Source organism: Trachypithecus francoisi, unplaced genomic scaffold (assembly GCF_009764315.1).
Source record: "Trachypithecus francoisi isolate TF-2019V2 unplaced genomic scaffold, Tfra_2.0 Lachesis_group1, whole genome shotgun sequence".
Lineage (NCBI taxonomy): Eukaryota > Metazoa > Chordata > Mammalia > Primates > Cercopithecidae > Trachypithecus > Trachypithecus francoisi.
In genome coordinates, this window is record NW_022681454.1 from 123,645,822 (window position 1) to 123,670,850 (window position 25,029).

Consider the following 25,029-nt stretch of genomic DNA (forward strand, 5'->3'; position numbering starts at 1 on the left):
GGGGGACAAAGCAAGACTGTCTCAAAAAAAAAAAAAAAGAAAAAGAAAAAAGAAAAGAAAGGATGAAAGGGAAAGGAAGGGAGGGAAAGGAAAGAAAGGAAAGGAAAGGAGGAAAAGAAAGAGAGAGAGAGAGTGATGAAAGAAAGAAAAAGAGAAAGAAAAAAAGAAAGAAGAAAGAAAGAAAAGAAAAGAAAGAAAGAAGAAAGAAGAAAGAAAGAAAGAAAGAAAGAAAAAGAAAAGGGAGGGAAAGAAAGGAAAGGAAGGGAGGGAAAGGAAAGAAAGGAAAGGAAGGAAGGAAGAAAAGAAAAGAGTCTTATTTTGAAGAAAGCAAGCATCTTATTCAGAAAGCAAGCACCTTATTCAGCCAGTCAAACATCAAGTTGCAGGGGAAATGGAATAACCAGGGGCAGGAGAGTTCATAAAGTTATCAAACAGCCAGAAAGGAGATACAGGATTCCCTGGACATTCAAGAGACTGCAGGAGAACTCTGCCTTGGAGTAAGAAATATTGAAAGACACAGGGAAGCCATGAATAGGACAAAGATGGCCCAAAGGAAGCTTCCTCCCTCTTAGTTTGGGGTAGAGCCCATGCTATTCCAGCTCAATCTAGTTTTAGGTTATTTTCTACTGCTTACACTAGTCTTCAAGTATTTTTTTCTAAACTACCTCCACTTACCCTGTCTCTTTTATAAAGATGAAGGAGGGAAAAGATGTCAATGTATTTTCAACTCCTTTGAATGAAAACTCTCAATAAAGAACATTATTTTTGGTTCTGCTAGTATAATTCTACTGATTCTTTTGAGAATATCTAGAATATATTCATCTAATTATCACAGAGAAAAACCTCTCATGACTTGGATGGCTTCTTCTGCCTAAGCCAATCTTTAATTTTCAAAATCAATGTAAGTCCTTCACAAGGTCATAAATTCAAGGCAACCACAGTATCATGGCAGGAAATTCACAGAGTAAGCCTGATATCTGAAGTGCACTCTATGCTTTGCTCCTGAAGATGTGACCTATAAATAATAATTATCTCTTCCAGCCCTATCCTATGTTTGAGAGCTGTCACACTTCCTTAAGCAAGTGCATATACTCGTCTTCCCGTTGTTGCTACAACAACAACAAAAAAGTCAAAAACATGGAAGGATGACTTCATATGATTATACATATGCCAAACTGAACTCCAGGAAAATCCAAGTCTCCACTCATAAAGCCCCACCCTGTTGCTCACTTTGCTAATTCTTATATAGTAAGGAACAACGTCCTCACTTTCCTCACACCCACCCAAATTAGCACAAACTTCACAGGGTAGTACTTGAAAGACTCATTTCAATTCTCAGATTATAAGTAGGAAAAAGAATTAGACTGTATCTATGGTCTTCACTACAGTTTTGTTCCTGAGAACAGACAGAGGCCTAGAGTCAAACATTCATATCATTTATCTTTACTCAAGCACATTCACAGTATCCCCTTTACTTTCTGCAGTTTACATGCTTAAGTTCTTAAATATAGTATTAGAAAACCATTTCAACTAAAGACAGAATATTTAAAAGATGGAAGCCCAATTCATAAAATTGTTATTTCCTCCTAGAAACAGCCACAGTAATTCCCAATAGGGACAGTGACAAATCCCATCTTTTGAGTGTGGTGGTAGTTGTCTTTTTCTTTATTATTGTTATCAGCCTGAGGTTGTTGTGGTTGTTGTTGTTGTTGATGATGATTTTAGGTGAAGAGTACATATTAAGCCTATAGACAAAAATTCTGATTCTTTAGACATTTAATACATCCCAGACATATATAAAAAGAAGTGAAGAGATTCTAAGCTAAGGAGACACTGACACTTTGTTTTGGAAGATAGTTTTTAAGAAAGAAGAAAAAATGGTTTCTATCTAGATTAGGCCCAATTTATTCAGTACTCCAGGGTTATATCTGGTTGGAATCTGAGAATTGCAAGGAAGGAAGGCAACATGTGAGGAATAGATGGATATATTTTAAAAAGGGAAAAGAACGATAAAGAGAGTGGAATGGAAAGAAAGCACTGGGAATATTTTGGAAAAAAAAACCTTTAGAGCTTTCACACAGGAAGGTAGTAAAATAGCAAAAAAAAAAAAAAAAAAAAAGTTATCTTCCATTCTCATTCATCTCAAGCATTGTGTCCTGCTGAATATTGTTCATTATTACAAACAAAGCACCGCAATGTCTGAAACACAGTCTATTTGGTTATCGAATTAGGCAGATGCAATCTCTCTCAGGACAAAATGTGGGTTCTGCCATTCAGACAAGGTAAATACTCTTTTATTTCTTCTTAAATAATTTTGTTTTAATACTGGAATAACTGTTCTTTAGAGAAAATATAATGAAGAAAACATTTGTTTAAAATGTGTGTTTTATTGTCTTTCCCTTTTGTTCTAACTCAAATAATTTGTTCTTTATTCTATAGGTCTTATTATATCAAAGTGAAATTATTTGTTTATATGGCTGATGCCAACTAGGTTTTGAGATCTCAAATAACAGATTTCATGTCCTATTAACCTGTATACCCTCTAGCTTACTGTTAGTGAATGAATGAGCTCAAAAATGATAACCTTTCTAGACAGAACTTTGACTTCAGCCAAGGCTTCATTCTGCCTAATAAGGATCTATAATTATGAGAAAAGATAAATGCATGAACACTAATTTCAGGAGTAGCTAGTACTATATATCTGCATTTGCATTATGTATAAGAATTTCTGAATCGTATTTTTATTGTTTACTTTAAATATACAGTAACTTTTTTTAAAGTCAGGACTATAGTCTGTGTTTATACCAACACAACACTTTACATATTTGTAATGTTTCACAATTGTCAAGATACTTTCATACGGATTATCTCTTTTGTACTTCACAATCTATGAGGAAGTTAAGAAAAATGAGGAAACTGGAACTCAAAGACCTTAGCGACTTGGGCAACTTTGCATGTTTAGAGTGTGGAAGAATCAGGACGTTTTCTCAATCATGATCTAACACACTACCTACCACCCCACACTCCCTCTGAACTGGTAACTGAAAAGACAAGTCATAGAACAGGAACATGCTATCTTGAATAAAAGAATTATATGGATCTCAATCCCAAATTCAATAATTTATATTTAGTTTGATTGGTCCACTGGTTTACAGTATAATCCCAGAAAATTCTCTGAAGAAAAACAAGAGAATCACATCCAAGCGTGCCATAGTATATTCTTTAGTGTATAAAGAAGGCTCTTCTATTATCAACAATATTCAAGAGAAAGAATTCAATGTAATTGAAAGGCATTTGGCTTGTGGATGCACATAGTATTTTCCGTTATGTTTACAGTTCTATGCCGGTCATGTTCGGTTAGAGAACTTGGAACCCAAGAAGACAGTCCCATCAGAACAGGACATTTCTAGCTAAAAAAAAAAAAAAAGGCTACATTTGACTCATTTAAATAGATAATGTGGTTATGGACACTAACCACTCCATGCTTCTCCACCCACCTCACTCAGCTAGTTGGAATGTTATGCATCTTATGAAAGCAGAATAGAACTAACATTTTCTAACAGTCTCTTCCAGCTCCTTGACTCTGCCACGCTAAATGGTTGCATAGCAATCAATATTCAGACTTCTTCACTTATATCAAAAATATTTATGTATCTTAGAAATGTTAAGATAAGGAGGAAAATGGACTGATGCCTTGTTTTTTGTCTTTCAGTGCTCAAATACTTCTTTTCTCTCCCAGTAAGAAGAAAACTTATCTCAGCATGCTAAAACTTCAAAATGTCAAAGGTTTATGTCTGAGGGGTGTGTTAAAGATCATTCAATCATTGTTACATCCATATGGGTAAAAATGATTTCAGCCGTGATCACCATTATGTTGCTAGTATCTACCCAAGTGCCTGGAATTGGTTAACTGCCCAATATATAGGAAAGGAGAAAGGAAGGAGGTAGGAAAAGAGAGAAAAAGGAAGGAGGGAGGGAGCAAGGGAAGGAGGGAGTAATTTGCCCTAGCGAACTCAGTAATTCATTTATTTCAAGCGGTTTGGGGCATGAAACACACAACAGAATAAAAGCAATTAGCAGAATAAAGTACTTTGCTCTTTATTCCTCTATTCTATAGTAAAATATTCAGGTTCACCCCCAAAATTTGTGCTTTACTTCCTTCTTTACATTTTAGTCATTAGCCATTGAATGGAAGTTGATTGTACTAAGAAATAAAATCTGGGTAACTTTGTCTATAGCAGACCCTAACGTGGTAATTCTTTTATCTTAACAGCTAATTCTTTTACATCATTACTAAAAGTCAGAATATAATATTTGAGTATGCTTGCTGTTTGTTAACAATTTGTATTCTGTATTTATGATGTCTGGTCTACATGTGTCCAAACCAAAGAAGTAATGTGCATGCAGCATCAGCGGTACCTAGAAATAGCAAGCAAATAAAGGATTTGCATAGTAAGTTCACAGTTTCCTGTGGTTCTGCTCTGCATTCTATTTTTGTGTGCTCTATAGAAAATATATTCTAGTATCTAAAATGTAGGTTGTTTCTTCGTTTATTAAATTCAAAGCTTGCTCCCTGGGATAATGTAAGTATGAAAGAACAGTGTACATGATAAAATACCAGTCTTCTAACCATGAGACTCCTTTGGAACCCCAAAGAGGTAAAATCAAATTGTATTTTCAGAAAATTAACCGAATAGGTTTTAGATTCTTCTCAGTCATCTCTCTTACCACCACCATATCCAATTCTAATAGATTCTTTGATTTCTCATTCTCTACTTTTTCACAATAGACAATTCTCCTTTTGTGAGACTGACCAGCAATAGCAAATCACCAAGTCATTTTCCCACAGTCACTTGGAGCGCCTTGCTTTTCACTGACGGACTAATTAACATGAGCCAATATGTTACGTGCATTGTATTTAATGATGATACTTTGGCCTGTCCCATCTTCTTTCATGTTAACACTGAACATTATTCCATAACTGCATTTTATCTTTTTAGAGCGAGCTTCATCCAGAGTAGATCAGGGCAATACAAAAGACTCACTCTCCCAATTTTGAAAGCACTAGTGAAACGTGAGAATCAATATTTATCCTCCTTCAACATATATCTGTCAATGCAGAAGACCAAGTGTGTATTCACTATTTTTAGTCTACTCTTATCTAATGATGCTCTTATCATCTGAGTAACTAGAACCATGAATTTTCTGGGGTTTTTGATGACATCAACTGCTGAATTTATGCCAGATTTCTCTCTTGTTCATAACTATAGTACAGGCAAAGCAGCAACCACATTTGTTCAGCTCTATCCTAGATAGTAGTTCCACTAAAAAAAAAATTAGATATATCTGTTTCCTATTTTACAAAGCTGGCATTTTGCTTCCGGCACTCTTCACTGCATTAACGCCTCTCTCAATTAGGCAGTGAAAAGAGGGGAAAATATGCACAGACTGTGCTCTGGCATTTCAATAGCAGTGCCTCCAGTCAATTTCTGCAGAGCTCCTTGCCTCCTGATTTAATCCCTCTTGTCAGTTGCTCATCATAACTGTATAAGCATGTTGCATTTATTTTACAATTCAGTAATTCTCCAACAGGAAAGAGTATATCTAATGCTGTATAATCCCTAAGCAAAGCTTGAGCTATAAGAAAGCAATTACCAAGTCTTTAAAATTTTATTTTGAAATCAGGCAATGTACTTTCACTCTAATTGTCAAGGTATAATAATTTATGATAAATTTTATATCATATATGTAGAAAGACAGAAAAAGAAAGAGAGAAGAGTGGTCATCTCTAAGTTTACTTAATGATACCTCAGCTCATAAAATGAGAACGAGCAACAGATTTACAAAGCCCGCACTTGGGATTCCCCATCGTATCTGAGAAAAATCAGATCCTGCCTTAACAAATATAGCCCAGCACTATAGAACTGAGTATGAAAAGTGGCATTCTTTCTTTACATGAAATCCTTCTCTATCAGGATAGAAATGAGACTAAAGGCTTGAGATAACTGCCTTTCAATATGATATATATTTCATATTTCATATTTCATATATCATATTTCATATACAACTTGTCATTTTGTTACAAGCAAAATGAATGGAAACCTAAGATTCCATACACAAATTCATGTTGAGGGCATATGTATCCTGCCATTTAATATTCCATTCTTCCTCACTTTCTCTACCTCCTCCATTCGGCTTACATCTCTAACTTATAATATCAACTTTAACTCTTTTCTTTCACTTCCCATTGAAACATCATTTTTTTCCATTTTCACTAAAACTTTATTTTATTGCCAACTCTTCACATTTTTATTTTTCTCTTTTTCACTCAAAATAATGGAAAAAAGGAAAACATTAGTTCACAGCATTCTGTATTAGTAAACAAAGGTTGAACCCACAGCTGTTGTCATCTTTCTTAATGCATTTACTTAAGTGTTACATCAGGATTTAAACCAGAGACTACGGATTTTTTTACTCTACAGCATAAATTATTTGAAAGAATAAATTATTTATGAATAAATTCAAATGTAACTAATATGAACTCACATCTCCTAGTCATCAGAAACTGGAATTTAAAAGAAAAAAAAAATCTTATATTTATGAAGAAGGATAGCCATCTTGGCAAAATCCACCATTCAGTACATGAGGCAAAGGAAGTAAAGAGAGATTCTGTGTACAGCAACTCCAGATGTTTTCATATACCTTTTGTCAATAACAGCAGCAGAGTGTAGACTCATTAGTGGAAATGAGTTACTTTGGGTATAAAAACCAAATACATGGCATAACCTTCATCATCCAAGAGTCAAAAATTCAATGAGGAGATAAAACACAATCAACATAAGTAGAGAAAATAATTGTGCAAAGAGACTGAGAATGAGAAATTGCAAGATAGACATGGAAAGATGTGAAGCTTGCACTGTGATTGTGCTGACAGGTGAATAAATAAGAAAAAAAATATAACCAATGTCCCTTTGTCTTCCACCAAAGAAAAGGTGCCAGGCAGAACTGGACCTCCAGCAACCCAAAAAACTAAAAACTTCATAAGTGTTCTTCCTGTCTAATTTTTGGTTTAAGCATGATAGAATAAGTACTGGCTTATTCATTAATTTCACAGATATTTGTGTCTCTGTCACTAGCCACTGTCCTAGGGATAGGGAGCTTACATATCACCTGACCTTGTTGGTTTCAGTCTACTAAGGAAAATGAACACCTAAAGAGACAATTACAACATAATTGCTTAGTTAGAGGGATGCAGAGACTGTGTGGGATGATGAAGGAAGGCCCCCTAAACTTAGATTTGGGAAGAATTCTCTGAAAAGGAAGAAAAAGAAAGCTGAGAGCCAACATGGCCCAAACCACAGCCCTTCCAAAGGATCTGGGACATTAGAACAATTGTAAACTGAGGTCCTGAGTGTCACCACTTTTGCCTTCTCTTCTCTTTCTCTCTCTCTCTCTCTCTCTCTGTGTGTGTGTCTCTCTCTCTATCCATCATCCCACACCCCACCCCGTCTCACTCACATTCCATGTTTCCCATATTACAAAACCCTAATGTAAGTGAGCAGGGCTCCCAGGTTTGGCCTTAACTCTGTCCTCTGGTGGGGTTCCAGTGTGTCTTAGCAGGTATGATGGATTGGAGGGGTGCCTCCCAAGACACATTGGAACCCCACCAGAGGACAGAGATGATTTATGTGAAAGTTTTGGAATAGGTAGAGGAAACCATGGGAAAATATCGAATTGTGTAGTTCATGGATATTGGTTCTTCACCAAGGCTCATAGACTCGTATCTGGGCTCAAAGAAAGAAAAGGCTGTAAATTGAAGCTCAAGGAACTCTTTCCTGAAAATCTCTTACACTCAAAAGCACACAAGAAAAGCCACTCTGATGTTCAGCTAACAACAAAAGGCTTGTTTACTACTCCAGAACAAGGATATTAGTGACAGACAGATATACTCCAACTTCTTCAAAGAAAATAAAGAACTATTTAAAGTTTTTATTTATATTATCATATTCTAACAGAATTTTGCAAAACAAAGGCCTTTTTACCTGATGAGGTCTCTTGCTCTCTCTTGATATTTCTACATCAGTGTTTGTCATCCTCAGCATTATTATTATTATTACTATTATTATTGTTTTGAGATAAGGTTTTTCTCTGTCACCCAGGCTAGAGTGCAGTGGCAGGATCTTGCTTCACTGAAACCTGTGCCTCCTGGGCTCAAGCGATCCTCTCACCTCAGCCTCCTGACTAGCTGGGACCACAGCATGCACCACCATGCTCCACTACTTTTAGTATTTTTTGTAGAGATGGGGTTTTGCCATGTTGCCCAGGCTGGTCTGAAACTCCTGTGCTCAAGCAATCCACCCGTCTCAGCTTTCCAAAGTGCTTGGATTATAGGCGTGAGACACTGCACATGGTCTACGACCTCAGCATTATTTTTAGTCAGCATTATGGGACCAGATCATTCATCATTGTGAGGACTGTGATATGCATTGTAGGATACTACTAACCATTTTACAAAGGCTACAATTTACTAGATGCCAGTGGCACCTCTGCTCTAGTTGTGACAATCAAAAATGTCTTCAGATATTGCCAAATGCCACTGGGGGACAAAAATCACCCAGTTGAGAATCACTGTTCTACAGTAATATATGGTCATTTGGTACTATTATATCTGTTGTCCTTGTCACTATCTAATGTTTCCATGTGTCTGTCTCCCTAATAACCTCCTACTCAGTGATGATTACATAGTAGGAACTCAATAAATACTAGTTGACTGAAATGAATGAACCTTCACAGCAAAACATGTTTTTACTTTTTCTAAATTCTTTAAAGTTGAGGCAACTGCATGCTTTCCCATGCGGACCTCCCTCTGTGAGCAAACAGAATAGGCCACCAACCCAAGGCAGCATTTGGCTCAAAGAGAAAAAATGTGTAGAACAGAATTATTTATTAAGAACAATCCAATCTGAGAAACATACTTAAAGATAATTTATCTTCCCTTCAGTTGCATCCATTTTCCTCCAGGGAAGCTTTATAACTGTGTATAAATGTTTGTAAACTCTTGCTTTCTCCATGGTTACAAGCTATGAGATCCTATTTATTTATACTAAGAGGTTAAAACTGAGGCTATTTTCGACCAGAGATATACTAAGATAATAGTACTTCACTGATACTATTTGGGGCAAATATTTGTCAAAAATATAAATTGAAGCCTCTCTAAATGAGTTGGACTTTATATTTCCTTCAACAACCCTAAATACTGAGAGAAAAAAAGTCTGAAAGCAGAAGAAAAACCACAGGCAAAATAACTATGACAATATGCAGCAGAGCAGGATAGGAAGTGAATCATGGTAAGACGGAACACAAACAGCAAGGAATGAGATACTCTGAATGGCATGCAGCATCCAAGAAGAAAAGTCCAACTTGGAAAGTTTGTACTCTACAAATCAGCCTCTGGCAAATGGCACAACAAAGAAGGCCGGCATCATGTCCCGGACTAAATCTAGTGGCCAAATGCTTTACATTTGAAGGTTCTGAGGCATTTGTGAGAAGCTGAATGAATGTCCGTGGTCGGCTCAGAAATGTTGGTGTCTTGAGGCCGGAATGTGTTCAATCTCCTCATTTCCTAACTTGAAGACAGGAAACCGGAAAAGCTTCATGAAGTATAGGGGAGACAGATTTCTTGTTTAAATGTAACAGTATGTTTCTCAAAATATTTAAACGAGTTAGGGAATAAATCTCTTAACTAGAAAGTTAATAAACTAAATGTGAGTGTTTTATCCATTTCTGAATTTAGTGTAGTATTTTCCCTAAATACTTTACAGCTTTAAAGGGGTAGAAAATAACAACAACAAACAATAAATAAAAGAATTTTCTTTTTTCTTTTATGCACATATGGTGGAAGTTTCCAAAAGAAAAGAGAACTTCACGTTTGCTGAGCATTTACTACATGACACTTGTGGGATCCTTCAAAAATGATATTCCACTTAATCAGAGTAATCCTGTGAGATAAGTACTGAGAAGTCATTTACACAAATTAAAAAACAGATCCCCAACACACATAGCTAGCGAGTAACAGAATTTGAAGCCAAATTTCTGTACTTACTTCCATATACTATCCTCGCAGTTCAAAAACAAAAAACAGGAAAAAAAGGAAAAAGTATTTTCCTGATTTGTTTTCCTTTTCAATGTTTTTTTTCTGAGAGAAGTCCAAAGTAAAAAGAAGCACTGTGTTAGAACTTTTCAAAGATGCTGGCATTTCTTCTTCTTTTTAAATGCAGACTAAGCAAACAAACCTCCTTCAATATATTTGCAGTCCTTCTCATATTCTACACAATTAAATTCAAGCTAAGACAGCAAAATGTATTATTTTAGGTTTATATTATTTAACAATGAAATAGGAAATAAAATATCTAACTGATCTCAGATGTAACTAAATATAATAACTTCTGGCAAAAGTATGCACAATATTTATTATCATTTTGGAGGTTTTATATTTTTAGTTTCTTAATCATAGTTTAGGGAATGTTTCTGAAGTACAAATCAAGATACATTCTTTCTCTTTTTTGCCTAACGATTTCTGACTTTGAGGCTATCATGATGATGCTAGGAAAAGAAAGAAGGTTGTACAAACTCTTCTGTGTTGAAATTTAACATGGTTGTACATAATTTTCCTATTAGGTGACCATGACTATTCATATTGATAGGTTGCTAGGTCTACATAGCTGACTGATGTAAAGTATACCTGACATGTGAGGATGAAAACAAAAATGCAAGTATTCCTTTTCCAGCAGGAATAGGAATGGGAACCAGCCAATATTACTTCTCCAAAAACATTGGCCCATACCCAGAATCTCCATCCATATCCCAAAGTCTTCTTTAGAAAAATCTCAAAGATGTTCTTTCCTATTCATTGAGTGCCACTGCAGGAGGATCCATTCCTTAGCTCTCTGCAATGCTGAAACTCTCATTTGCTCTGGGGAAAAAAAAAAAAAAGGGCCAAAGGAGGGAAGAGGTGAAACATTTGCTACAAAAAAATTTTATTTAAAAGTAAAATCATATGTTTTCCTCCATTGATCATATTAATGTATGGTGCATTAAAATTTAGTCTCATAAGTCTTCATTATTCAGTCATTTAATCACACGGAAAGTGTGGTAATTTAATTAAAACAAGTAACATAGGTTAGCTATCCCTTGGGATACAAACCTAGGAAAATGATCTAATCCATTAGGTTTCCATTGTAAAAAATGTATTAATATTAGACCACAAAGACCACAGCAGAAAAAAAAAATGCTGCTCATTTGCAAAGCAGTGATGTGGTGCAGAAACAGCTTGAGTTCAGGTAGACAAAATGTATAATATTCTTTCTGGAATGAGTAGAGTGTTTTTTTCTTTGGTTTGTTTTTTGTTTTTGTTTTTGTTTTTTTGAGACAGAGTCTCGCTCTGTCGCCCAGGCTGGAGTACAGAGGCGCAATCTCGCCTCACTGGAAGCTCCGCCTCCCGGGTTCACGCCATTCTCCTGTCTCAGCCTCCCAAGTAGCTGGGACTTCAGAGTAGCTGGGACTACAGGCGCCTCCCACCACGGCCGGCTAATTTTTTTTTTTTTTTTTTGTATTTTCAGTAGAGACGGGGTTTCACAGTGTTAGCCAGGATGGTCTCGATCTCTTGACCTCCTGATCCGCCCACTTCGGCCTCCCAAAGTGCTGGGATTACAGGCGTGAGCCACTGCACCCGGCGGAGTTTTTAAGGGATTCTGCCACCTCTACTCTCATAGTGGCTAGGTGAATGCTGCAGGAGATGCATTTTCAGAGATAAGAATCGCACTATGATTAGAATATATTTGCTGACAGTTCACATTATGATAGAGGGCCTACTGAATGAACTGCCAAGACAGGAAGCCATTTCGTCAGGACATAATAGCTCATCTTTTAAAAGGTGATATTGTCTTCCTTTATAAGAAACAATACTTACCAGGATTATTTTAAAATAAAATTAATGTTATTTACACCTGAATGTCTGATTGCCAAGACTGTTGTTGCAAATATAGCAGTTCCCATTTTTAAATTCCAAAGTCAAGTTTATTTCCATATACTAGCCAACTGTTGTAGTTCTCTTACTTTGGGGAAACTGAAAAGAGAAAAAAAAAAATGGTAAGAAAAGGAGGTTTAGACTCAAAAGGCCACATAGTAAAGAATAAAAAATAAAAATTACAAAATATCTCCTCCACCTGCTTCACCACAATGAATTAAATCCTGATATTGTTTGCTCCCTGCTCCCTGCTGCTAAGTTTCCTTGTTGCTAATATCTGAAAGCATATAAAAATTTTAAGATTATTACCTGGTTAGATGAGTTAATGTTAACATATTTAACTGTGATTGAACCTGTGATATCTTAGTTTGAACTATTTTACTCAATTATATAGCCTCTGAAAGCTTGTAGAAGTAAAAATATATTTTATTGAGTAGGGAGGACAAGAGAATTTGCTTGAAGCATGGGGCACTAATTTGAAAGAATAAGAATATCATAAGAGCTCCAGGTATATGTCTTAGGCTATATTCTTGGGCTATATATGTTTCTTGGGCTATATATGTCAATTACAAATGGTTCTGGAATAAGAAATCACCCAAGAGATCTGGTGATTTTTTGAGCTTGCTAAATATTATACCATTTCTACCCCAACTAATTCAAACTAAACAAATATAGATGGGACAGAGTATTCACAATATCAAAATAGTTTAATATCTCATTTACTTTTATATCTTTCCTCACCCAATCCAATCTCACCATGTCAAAGTAATGCCTCCAGTACTAACAAAGGGTCTACCTTGTGGAATATGGAACCAGTTTCAGTGTCTTTTGTACTTAGCCCACTAGAGACACACCCAATAGAATAGTAGAAGATATTTTAGAAATATGGCCGAAAACAATAGGTAGAAACTGGAAGAAATGGCATCCCAGAATCCAAAGAAAGAAATAATTTCAAGAAGAATGGGTTAAGCAAGAGTATCAAAATTCAAGAGAGATAAAAACCAAAATATAATAATGACTTTGATGTGTTTGAGGAGCAAGAAGTAGTTCAAGATGGTAGAAGCCAAGCAAAAAAGAGAGTAATAGGAGCATCCTCTCCAAGAGGTAGGAAAAGGGAAGCTTATGTAAGATTATGTTCTTGTGCAGCCAGAACAAGTATGATGAAGATCCACTGGAAGATTTCGAGTACAAGAAAGAAATGAACTACTGTCCATTTTCAAAAGCACATTCCTATTGCGTGATAGAGAAAAGAATATGAGGGGCAGAGTGAAAACAGGACAACATTTGAGAAGGCTGTTACAGGGATCTATTTGAAAGTTGGTACTGGTTTGTATTGGGGTGGTAGAAGAAAAGGTAGTGAGAAATTTTCAGATTAAAATAAATACTTTTTAAATAGAGCTGGCAGGATTGGTTATGAAGGGTAAGGGGAGTAGAGAAACTAAAGATGATGTGGACATTTTTGGTGTTACAATGGTGTTGTTTGATTGTGGAGGACAATTTGGGAAGTATCGGATTTAAGAAAGGTGATGAAGAAGATTTCTTGAACAGGCCAAGTTTGAGATGTCTATTAGGCACTGAGGTAGCGATGTCAAGTAAGAACCAATATAAACAAGCCTATTTTAGAGGAGAGGTTATGGCTAACAATATAAATGTGGGTGTCTTCAGTATATACATATTATTAAAAAACAGTAATTGGTAAGTTGACCTGAAGAATTAAGCTAGGTAGAAAACAAACATGGAGGATGGGGATTTGTTGAGAGCAAGCCCCCCAAAATCTGGTCATAAAATGGCCCCAAAACTGGCCATAAACAAAATCTCTGCAGCACTGTAACATGCTCATAATGGCCCAAACGCCCACACTGGAAGGTTGTGGGTTTACCGGAATGAGAGCAAGGAACACCTGGCCCACCCAGGGAGAAAAATCACTTAAAAGCATTCTTAAGCCACAAACAATAGCATGAGCGATCTCTGCCTTAAGAACATGCTCCTGGCCGGGCGCCGTGGCTCAAGCCTGTAATCCCAGCACTTTGGGAGGCCGAGAGGGGCAGATCACGAGGTCAGGAGATCAAGACCATCCTGGCTAACACTGTGAAACCCCGTCTCTACTAAAAATAAAATACAAAAAACTAGCCGGGCGAGGTGGCGGCGCCTGTAGTCCCAGCTACTCGGGAGGCTGAGGCAGGAGAATGGCGGGAACCCGGGAGGCGGAGCTTGCAGTGAGCTGAGATCCGGCCACTGCACTCCAGTCCGGGCGACAGAGCGAGACTCCGTCTCAAAAAAAAAAAAAAAAAAAAAAAAAAAAGAACATGCTCCTGCTGCAGTTAACTAGCCCAACCTATTCCTTTAATTTGGTCCATCCCTTCGTTTCCCATAAGGGATATTTTAGTTAATTTAATATCTATAGAAACAATGCTAATAACTGGTTTGCTGTTAATAAATGTGTGGGTAAATCTCTGGGGCTCTCAGCTCTGAAGGCTGTGAGACCGCTGATTTCCCACTTCACACCTCTATATTTCTGTGTGTGTGTCTTTAATTCCTCTAGCGCTGCTGCGTTAGGGCCTTCCTGACCGAGCTAGTCTCAGCAGGGATTCAACAATCTATAAGGCACTCAAACATATAGAGGTTAAGAAGAGAAGTCTGCCAAGGAGAATGAAGAGGACTAGACCACGAAGAAATAGAAAATACAGGAGACTCTATGTCCCTGATACAAGGTGGGAAATTATTTCAAGAGCTACATCAAATACAGTTGAAAGGTTAATCAACACATTGTTTAAGAAATTATCATTGAATTTTATGACATGGATTCATAAGTCAATTTTACAAGAATTGATGTAATGACATTATTGGGATAAAATTCTGACATGAATGAACTTAAGCACAATGGAAAGTGAGAAAGTTGATACAATGAATATGGTGGTACTTTTGCACTGTGGTGATTGGAGTAAGCTGGAACTATGTGTTATAAAACTGTTCTCTGGATGGTTCTAGATTAGAGCTGAACAAAAGATATATCTGCATGCAGAACTGAAGCAGTAGTTATTACTCTCTGAAAGTTATCAGAATTAGATGTAGTGAGAGGCAGACATAGAATTTGTCAGCCTGTACCAGCTTGTTCTCATTCTCTTCCCATTCTGCTTGCAGATCTTCTTCCTGAATGCACTGTGGACCAACAACAATTGCAGGCACACCACCAGGTGCAGAGGCAACAGTCTTTTGTAGACTTCTTTTGCTCTTTTTCAAGTCTCTACTCTAGCAGCTGGACATGCCTGGCTTTGCAGATCCCCCATAGGCTCTGACTTGTTCACCCACACCAGCACTTCTGGAGAGTGATTGGTGACTCTCCCTGATCCTTTAAATCCCTTTTTGTAGCCTTATTTCCTATAGTCTCTCCCTGTATTTCCAATAATTAATCTCTTGTTCTATACTTGTTCTACTTCCCTGAATACAAGTATAAAACTGGTGCAAGTATAAAGCTTGTTAAGGAAATTTGTCCTAAAGGGAAAGAGAGAAACATGGAACAGCTGGATGGTGGCATAGATTCAATGACAGATCTCTTCAATTTTTAAAATAAGAATTATTAAGGCATATCAGTATACTAATGGGATATATCTAGAAAAAATGAGAAAATTATTATGCAGAACAGAGAGGAGATAATTCAGAAGTAAAATCTTTAAGAAAGAAGATGGGGGATCCAACAAAGTGTTGGTCTTAAGTAAAGTCAGAGACAGTTTATCCATTATACTGAAAGAATAAGGAAATGAGCACAAATTCAGGGGAACTGATAAATTTGGGAACTGTAATAAATAGGAAGAGGTTTTTTTTCTTCTGCTTGCCTTATTAGCTGAGAGTGAAGAATAAGAAATGGTGGTGAAGGTTTGAAGAGAAGGAAAAAGTGTAATACCGATGTTTTGAAGCATAAGGAAAAAATTTGACTAGAGAAATTAGTGGAACATTTTTACATAGCTGAGGGGAAAGCTTGAAACCTAAAAAAAAATGGGAGAAGCCCACTGTGTTTTCTGTTTTCCAGCTGGTTGGTTTTTTTCAGTGCGTTCATCTGTTGGTTTCAGGTGTGCAGCAGAGGACTTGGGTTTCAATGGGATCTGAGTTTTGGTAAATTTAAATGATAGAGAAATATAGATGCATGCAGGGGAAAGATTTTAGTAATGGGTTCTAAACATGTAAAGTGAAAAACAAGATCTAAACATGTAAAGTGAAAAACAAGAATGTAAGAGGGAGCATGATGGGGGAAGAACATTAAATTTTTCAAGTGGGCCTAAGAATTGGTCAAGTGATGGTGTAAGAGAGACTGAGCCAGATGGACATTTGGGTTGATTCCAAGTCTTTGCTATTGTGAATAGTGCCGCAATAAACATACGTGTGCATGTGTCTTTGTAGTAGAGTAATTTATAATCCTTTGGGTATATACTATGCAGCCATCAAAAAGGATGAGTTTGCGTCCTTTGTAGGGACATGGATGCAGCTGGAAACCATCATTCTTAGCAAACTATCAAAAGAAGAGAAAACCAAACACCGCATGTTCTCACTCATAGGTGGGAACTGAACAATGAGATCACTTGGACTCGGGAAGGGGAACATCACACACTGGGGCCTATCATGGGGAGGGGGGAGGAGGGAGGGATTGCTTTGGGGAGGTATACATGATATAAACGTTATGCACATGTACCCTAGAACTTAAAGTATAATAAAAAATAAAAAATAAAAAAATAAAAAAAATAAAAAAAATAAAAAAAGAGAGACTGAGCCATGAAGTTAATCGAGTTATTAAAAAGTAGGAAGCTTAAAATGCCTTGGAAATGGTGTAGTCTTTGGTAGTAACAAGATCTATGGTGTAATCATAGAAACAAACGGCTGAAGAGAAAGATGATTTGAAAGGGGGTCAAGTTAAGGAACCGAGATGTCTTAGTATTAAATTAGCCATCTTTGAGGAAGTTGATCTCCCAAATAAGTGTGATAGAGTCATGACGGAGAGAAAGACACAGCAAAACATCCATGTGCAGAATGTAAGGAGGCAGTCAAACTCAAGTGATAACCCTGCATTGGCTTAACAGTAGGAACCTTAACTTGGACATTAAACAGAATGAAGAGCTACAAAAAATAGGTACCATCCATTGAAATAATAAAATCACATACTTTTTCATAATGAAAATTTATATCCTCTGAAGGACATAATTTTATAAGATCTACAAGGAGGCTGCTCATAATCAACATGCCATTAAGAAGAATATTAAATCAGTAAATCAAAGTTATTCCAGCAAGACATGACCACGTTGTTGATATGTGGGTGGAAACACTGTCTCACTTCCTTTAACCATCTCTCATTGCTTAGGTAAGGTTAAGTGGTTACAAGGTATTGCCATTCTCTCTTCTACCATGTAGCAGAATTTTCATTTTGCTATTTCCTATTCCCGGATAATGCTAAACTTTATCAACAGCTACTTAGTTAAGACTTAGAATTTGTTTTTAGATAACTACAAAACTAAAACTGACTTCATAAATTCTTATCAATGGTATTCTCTTTCTTAAATCTAATGAATCTCTAAAGATTTTTCTCACCTTACATGCCCTTAAATATCCATTTACCCTCTCACTTAGATTCATCCCAGTATTTCTGACATTTATATTAATAAAAAAGAAAGGGGAAATGAGTATATCCCACTGACACTGAGGAAAATCTTGTAAGTATCATCATGGAAAAAAAAAAAAAGACTGGAACAGGGTATTTGGTTTCTAAAATATGCTCAAAATTCTTCCAAGAACTCTGAACATGCTAATAGAAATGTAAATTATTTTAATTTCCCAATTGAAGATAAAATATTTTTATTTGTAAATATATCTGCCTCATCAAGGATTTTGTTTATAGCTAAATCCACATTGGTGTTTCCTGGTATCTCGTTAGATAGTGTTAGGCTGGCATTGCTTTGAAAAGAATAATGAGCATTATTTCAGAGAAATCATTGTATAAACTGTCTAATACCCCTCAATGTAACTTAAAACTATGCAAGCTACAGTATATGTAATGAATGGTGATAATGGCTTAGAGGTAAACTGGAAAAGACATTGCCCCCTACTTTTAGAAAATATATAAAGATAGAATCAACTACGCTAAGCCAAAAAAAAAACATGTAATCATGAGTGATATTTGCCATCACAGGAATGTAATTAGATTCCTTTAGAGAATGAGAAAAGGCTTAAAACTACCAGCTGAAATAATTACTTTAAAGGTCAAAGAAATTAAAAATACTCAAAAATCCTATTTGTGTTAGACATTTATGAGACAACTCTAATCTGCAATTTCACTGATGTAAGGAGAAATATTCATCCAGGTCCTCCTAAAAATAGATTCAAGATAGAACTAAACATATTCGAATTTTGTTAAGGAAAATGCTTGGGTGAGGAAATAGAAAGGGAGCCAGGGAAAGCTGAAAGAGACAAGACCTGATACAGGACTGACTTCAAGTGCAGGAGACACAGAAAAAATTACAAGCTTGCTCAACTGCCATGTAGCTCAAGGAAGCTTCGGCAAAACTGTCAGGGAGTCCTGGAGCCACAGTCACTCATACAAGGAGTCGTGCTCCTGTCAGGAAATGGCCTGCCTTAGTGCTCCGCTGCATTCAGTTACAGGTTAAAAGTAGCCCATAGGAAGTGTGGCCTCAGTGCAAATACCTTGATACATTTCAGGTATCCTGTAGTGGGATATATATATTCCCTGTAGTGGGAAGGAACATTCTCATGGTTGCCAAAGGAGGGGAAACGAACAATATTCTACAATACATATTTGGCATATGCATACGATAATTATCTTAATCAGGAATTCAAACTGATATCTCAGTCTTGTTTGTACTCAAAGAAAGAATTTTATTCCTGTTTTGATTTCCTATATTTTTTCTTTAATCTCTCTCTGATTTTTAAAGAAGTTTTTTAGGCTTCTTTCAGATTAGTATGTTTCATTCAGTTTAGTCCTTGGTTCTATTTTTTTCAACTGTCCCATTTACACTCCAACCCAAAAAATTTTAAATTAATCTAGGTGCCTGCTTGTTCTTATAAATATATAATAATGTCTCCTTCACTATCCTGAAATTAAATGTTATGATTATTTTGCCATTTTGAAATTAAAGTAATAGATAATATCAACTACCCACATATATAATATCATAATGCAATAGAAAGGGGAAAATAAAAAAAACTTGCAGTACAACAAGTCACACAACTGTTTCAGCTTCCTAATGTACATAAAGGTTATGTTTACACTATACTGAGGTCTATTAAGTGTGCAATAGCATTATGTCTAAGAATAACAAGGGACATATTAAAAATACTTTATTGCTAAAAACGCTAACGATCATCTGAGCCTTTAGTGAGTTAATCTTTTGGCTGGTGGAAGATTTTGCCTTGATGTTGATGACTGCTGACTGATTAGGATGGTGAAACGTGCTGAGAAGGTGGCTGCGGCAATTTCTTAAAATAAGGCAACAATGAAGTTTGACATATTGATTGACTCTCTTTTAAGATATTTCTCAGCAGCATGTGATGCTGTTTGATAGCATTTTACCTACAGTAGAGCTTGTTTCACATTTGGAATCAATCCTCTTAAACCCTGCTACTGCTTTATCAGTTGTGTAATATTCCAAACGCTTTGCTGTCATCTCAACAATGTTCAGAATAGTAGATTCCAACTCAAGAAACCACCTTCTTTGTTCATCAATAGATGAGCATGTTTCTTTGCAGCTCCTCATCTGTAAAAGTTGTATCATGAGGCTGAAGCAGCTCAGTCACATCTTCAGGCTCCACTTACAATTCTAGTTCTGTTGTTATTTTCACCTATAACTGCAGAGGAGGAGGAAGTAACTGCCGATGTTACTGTTATTTCTGGTAGCAACTTAGAATCAACTTCTTAACTTCTGTTAACACTGATGTTTTGACTTCCTTCCACAAATCAGTAAGTTCTAAATGACATCCTTTCTAGGTTTTCAATTTACTTTGCCCAGGTCCATCAGAGGAATGACTATCTATGAGGGCTATCAGCTTACAAAAGGTATTTTTTAAATAACACTGAAAAGTCAAAATCGCTCCTTGACACATGGGCTGCAGAATGCATATTGTGTTAGCAGCCACAAAAACAACATTAATCTTAAGAAACATCTCTGTCAAAAATCTTTGGTGACAGATGTATTATCAAGAAATAGTAATATTTTAAAATGATTTTTTTTTTTTTTTTCTGAAAAGGTCTCAACAGTGGGCTTAACTTATTCAGTAAACAACGCTATAAACAGATGTGTTGTCATTCAGGCTTTGTTTTTCCATTTATGGAGCAGAGGTGGAGTAGATTTGGCATAATTCTTAAAGGCCCTAGTATTTTCAGAATGGTCAATAAGCATTGGCTTTTACTTAAAGTTATGAGCTTCATTAGCCCCTAGTGAGACAGCCTGTCCTTTGAAGCTTTGAAACCAGGCATCAATATCTCCCCTCTGGCTATGAAAGTCCTAGATGGTATCTTCTCCCAGTAGAAGCCTGTTTTCAGTATAGCTACCTTAATCAATGATCTTAGCTAGATCTTCTGGATAACTTGTCACAGCTTCCATGTTAGCACTTGCTGCTTCACCTTGAACTTTTATGTTATGTAGATGACTTGTTTCTTTAAACCTTACTTAAAGCAGGTTTAAACCTCTCTCTCTCTAGCTTTCCATTTTTCTTATCACTTCCTCACCTTCATAGAATTGAAGACAGTTAAGGCCTTGTCGTGAATTAGGCTTTGTCTTAAGGGAATGCTGTGGCTGGTTTGATATTTTATTCACAAGACTAAAACTTTCTCTATATCAGCAGTAAGATTGTTTCACGTTCTTATTATTCATAGAGTACTAGTTTTTCTTTGTATTTACAACTTGACTATTTGGCACAAGAGACCTAGCTTTTGGCCTATCTCAGCTTTCAACATGCTTTTCTCACTAAGCTTAGTCCCTTCTAGCTTTTAATTTAAAGTGAGATCTGAGGTCAGGAGCTCGAGACCAACCTGGTCAACATGGTGAAACTCCATCTCTACTAAAAAATACAAAAAAAATTAGCTGGGTTTGGTGGTAGGCACCTGTAATCCCAGCTACTAGGGAGGCTGAGGCAGGAGAATTGCTTGAACCCAGGAGGCAGAGGTTGTGATGAGCCGAGATCACGCCATTACACTGCAGTCTGGGTAACAAGAGTGAAACTCCGTCTCAAAAAAATAAAGTGAGAGATGCACAAATCTTCCTTGCACTTGAAAACTCAAGGGCCCTTGTAGGGTTATTATTTGGCCTAGTTTCAGTATCACTGTGTCTCAGGGAATAGACAGGCCCAATGGGAGGAATGGCTGGTTGCTGGAAAAATCAGAAGCACACATTTATTAAGTTGTCATATTATATGGACAGAGCTTGTGGTGCCCCTTCCCCCCAAAATTACAGTAGTAACACCAAAAATCACTGATCACAGATCACCATAAAAGAGAAATAAACAGAAATAGAAGTGATGTGACAAGAAAACATGATTGAAGATAAAATTATTGCAAGCCACTGGGCCTCATCTATGAGTTTGGTATCCAAACATTTTCTATATAGTGGTATGTGCAGTAAATAGAATTCTACATTCTACAATGGCCCACACCCTTGTATAATTCCCTTTCCATAAGTGTGAGTGATATCTGTAATTTACTTTTAACCAGTAGTATATAGGAAAGGTGATGGGCTATTACTTTCCCGTTATGTTGTATGACAGAAAGAATTGTGCAAATGTAACTGAGATCCCTAGTTAGTTGGAGTTAGTAGAGAAGAAAATTACTCTGAGTGTGACTGACCTAATCAGGTGAGCTATTCCAAAAATAATACAGATGTTACAGAGATTCTTCTGCTGGTCTTGAAGAGGCAAGTCTTGATCAGTTCTATGAGCTGCAGGGAAATGAATTTTCTAATACCTGCATGGGCTTGAAAGAGAACCCAAAGCTTCATACAATATCGTATCCCTGGCCAACACTTGGATTGTCTTGTGAGACACTAAGCAGAGGACCCAGCTAAGTTGTACACGGACTCCTCACCCATGTAAATTGTGGGGCAATAAATGTGTTTTAAGCTACTAAGTATATTACACAGCAATAGAAAAACCAACACAACATGAGAAAGGGCAGCAACTGAGAATCACAGAAAACAGATCCTTACCTTGAAATTGAACCCATATATTCATAATCTAGCACTTAAAAAGAGCTTGGAAAATGCCTACTTCAATAAATGATAGATTAATAGAGAATGGATTAGAAAAAGAACCGATAAATAAAAGGGTATGTGTTAGACCTCTGAGGACAGTATCAGAGTAAGATTAAAAAGCAATCGATTATTTAAATAAATATTAAGTAATTATTAAATTTTTGCCATATCTAATTTTCACATGAATGTTGTATTGTACCATAAAAATTAAATATTCCAAGATAAAAATAATATGAAATACTTTTAAAATGACATTTACTTATCAAGTGTGATGAGATCCCAGTATCTCTACTTAATATTTTGTTTGAATCTTATTTTTTAAAAGACTCAAATATCTTTTTACATATTTTCAGTTATTATTTTGCTGAAGCTGTGATGAACAAAACAGGGAAACATCCCATACCTGGTGGAACTTACATTCTAGGAAACAGAGACAGAAAGCAAATAATAAACAATAAATGATTATATGTTTCTTAAGACAATAAATACATGGAAAAAATAAAACTATAAAAGTAATTCAGAAAGGAAGAGAGATAGTTGTAATAAATAAGGTGGTCTGAATAGGTTATTGAACAAAGGCTTGATGAAGATGAGGGACAAGTTGAAGCTGTATGTGAAGGAAGATTTTTTTTCCTAATCAAAATGAATAGTTAGAGAAAAAACACTAAGGTAAGAGACTATCAGGTCTGTTAGAGAAACAGTAGAAAGGCTAGTATGGCTGCACTGGCGTGAGCAAGAGGAGGGCATAGGATGGAAGGTGAGAGAATTAACACAAGGGCCCAGATTACATAAGGTCAAGTGGATTTTTGGATTTTTCTTTGAGTGAAATTTGAATTTTTCTTTGCGTGAAATTAAAAGTCATTGCAAAGCTTTGCACAGAAGAGAGGTAGATCTGATTTACATGACTTACCACAGGGTAATTTTGACTCCTATATTAAGAATAGAGAAAGTCAACAAGGCAACAGGATAAAAGAAGGGATGACAGTTATTATCCAGTAAATACTTTTTTTTTTTTTTTTTTTTTGAGGCAGAGTCTCGCTCTGTGGCCCAGACTGGAGTGCAGTGGCCGGATCTCAGCTCACTGCAAGCTCCGCCTCCCGGGTTTACGCCATTCTCCTGCCTCAGCCTTCCGAGTAGCTGGGACTACAGGCGCCTGCCACCTCGCCCGGCTGTTTTTTTTTTTTTTTTTTTTTTTTGTATTTTTTAGTAGAGACGGGGTTTCACCATGTTAGCCAGGATGGTCTCGATCTCCTGACCTCGTGATCCACCCGTCTCAGCCTCCCAAAGTGCTGGGATTACAGGCTTGAGCCACCGCGCCCGGCCCCAGTAATTACTTTTAATGGAAAAACTCATTTTAATGGCAAAAAACACAATTACTTTTGCACCAACCTAGTAGAAGTCTATTGCAAAAATCCAAACAAACCAAAACAGCAGTGGTGGTGGAGGTGATGAGAAGTGGTCATATTCTAGTCATAGAGCTGATAAGATTTCCTGAAGTATCAATCATAAGATTTGAAAGAAAGAGAGGTGTCAAGAATGACTCCAAAGTTACTGGCTTGAGCAACTGGAAGGGTGGAATTGTTATCAACCGATTTGGGAAAGGCTAAGGTGGAGATCTGTAAACCTGACCATACCTTTTTAGAGTATGCAAGTGAAAGCAATGTATTTGCAAATCTAAATCTGTTTTGGGTTGTTTTTTGTTTTGTTTTGTTTTGTTTTTTTCCAAGACAGAGTCTTACTCTGTCACCCAGGCTGGAGTGCAGTGGCGCGATCTCAGCTCACTGCAACCTACATGTCCTGGGTTCAAGAGATTTTTGTGTTTCAGCTTCCCAAGAAGCTGGGATTACAGGCACCTACCACCACAGCTGGCTAATTTTCGAATTTTTGGTAGAGACAGGGTTTCACCATGTTGGCCAGGCTAGTTTCCAACTCCTGACCTCAGGTGATCTTCCTGCCTTGACCTTTCAAAGTGCTGAGATAACAGCCGTGAGCCCTTGGCAAATCCAAATCTTTAAATCTATCCTTACATAATTGCTAGAAATATGAAAATCAAAAATTCTTGGTAAGCAAGTTTGTTTGCTTGCTTAATATTTCATAAGTCATAAAATGTCCTTCATTTAGTGAAATTAGTCTCATTTCCTTGCAGCTTTCCAAATATATTCAAAAACTTTCTAATTATTTTTGCAATTTCACCAAAGTAGCAATTATGATGTTCACTTTCTTGTCATCAATTGAATATAAACAGAAAGTATTAGCAAACTTTAAAATGTTTTTAAGATTTATTTTAAAGAGCCATCTACTGTGTCCAGAATGAAAGCCATTATACAGTACATAAAATAATCTATCAACTAAGGGGTTAATCATACATTTTAAAAATATAATTGAGAATTGCACTGATTTTAGAATCTTGCACTTTGATTCCTTAGATTACGTGTTGTCAAAGTATAATGTAATGAATTCCTAAAGCATCTAGTGTTAACATTTTTAAAGGACAGAAAAACGATGCAAGAATTCAATATCAAATGATGATGTGACTTCCAATATGGTGAACAATTTTTAGAAGATTCTGAACAGAAAACAGACCTTTTCTTTGAATCACAAAATGGCCACATTCTCAGAAAATCAAACATATATTAAATCAGTGCAAGCAATATTTTGTGCTCTATTTGTAAAATGGAGGTTAGCTATAGGTTTGGGTAACTATAAACAAATATTTCATCTATAAGAATATCCAGGCCGGGCGCAGTGGCTCACACCTGAAAT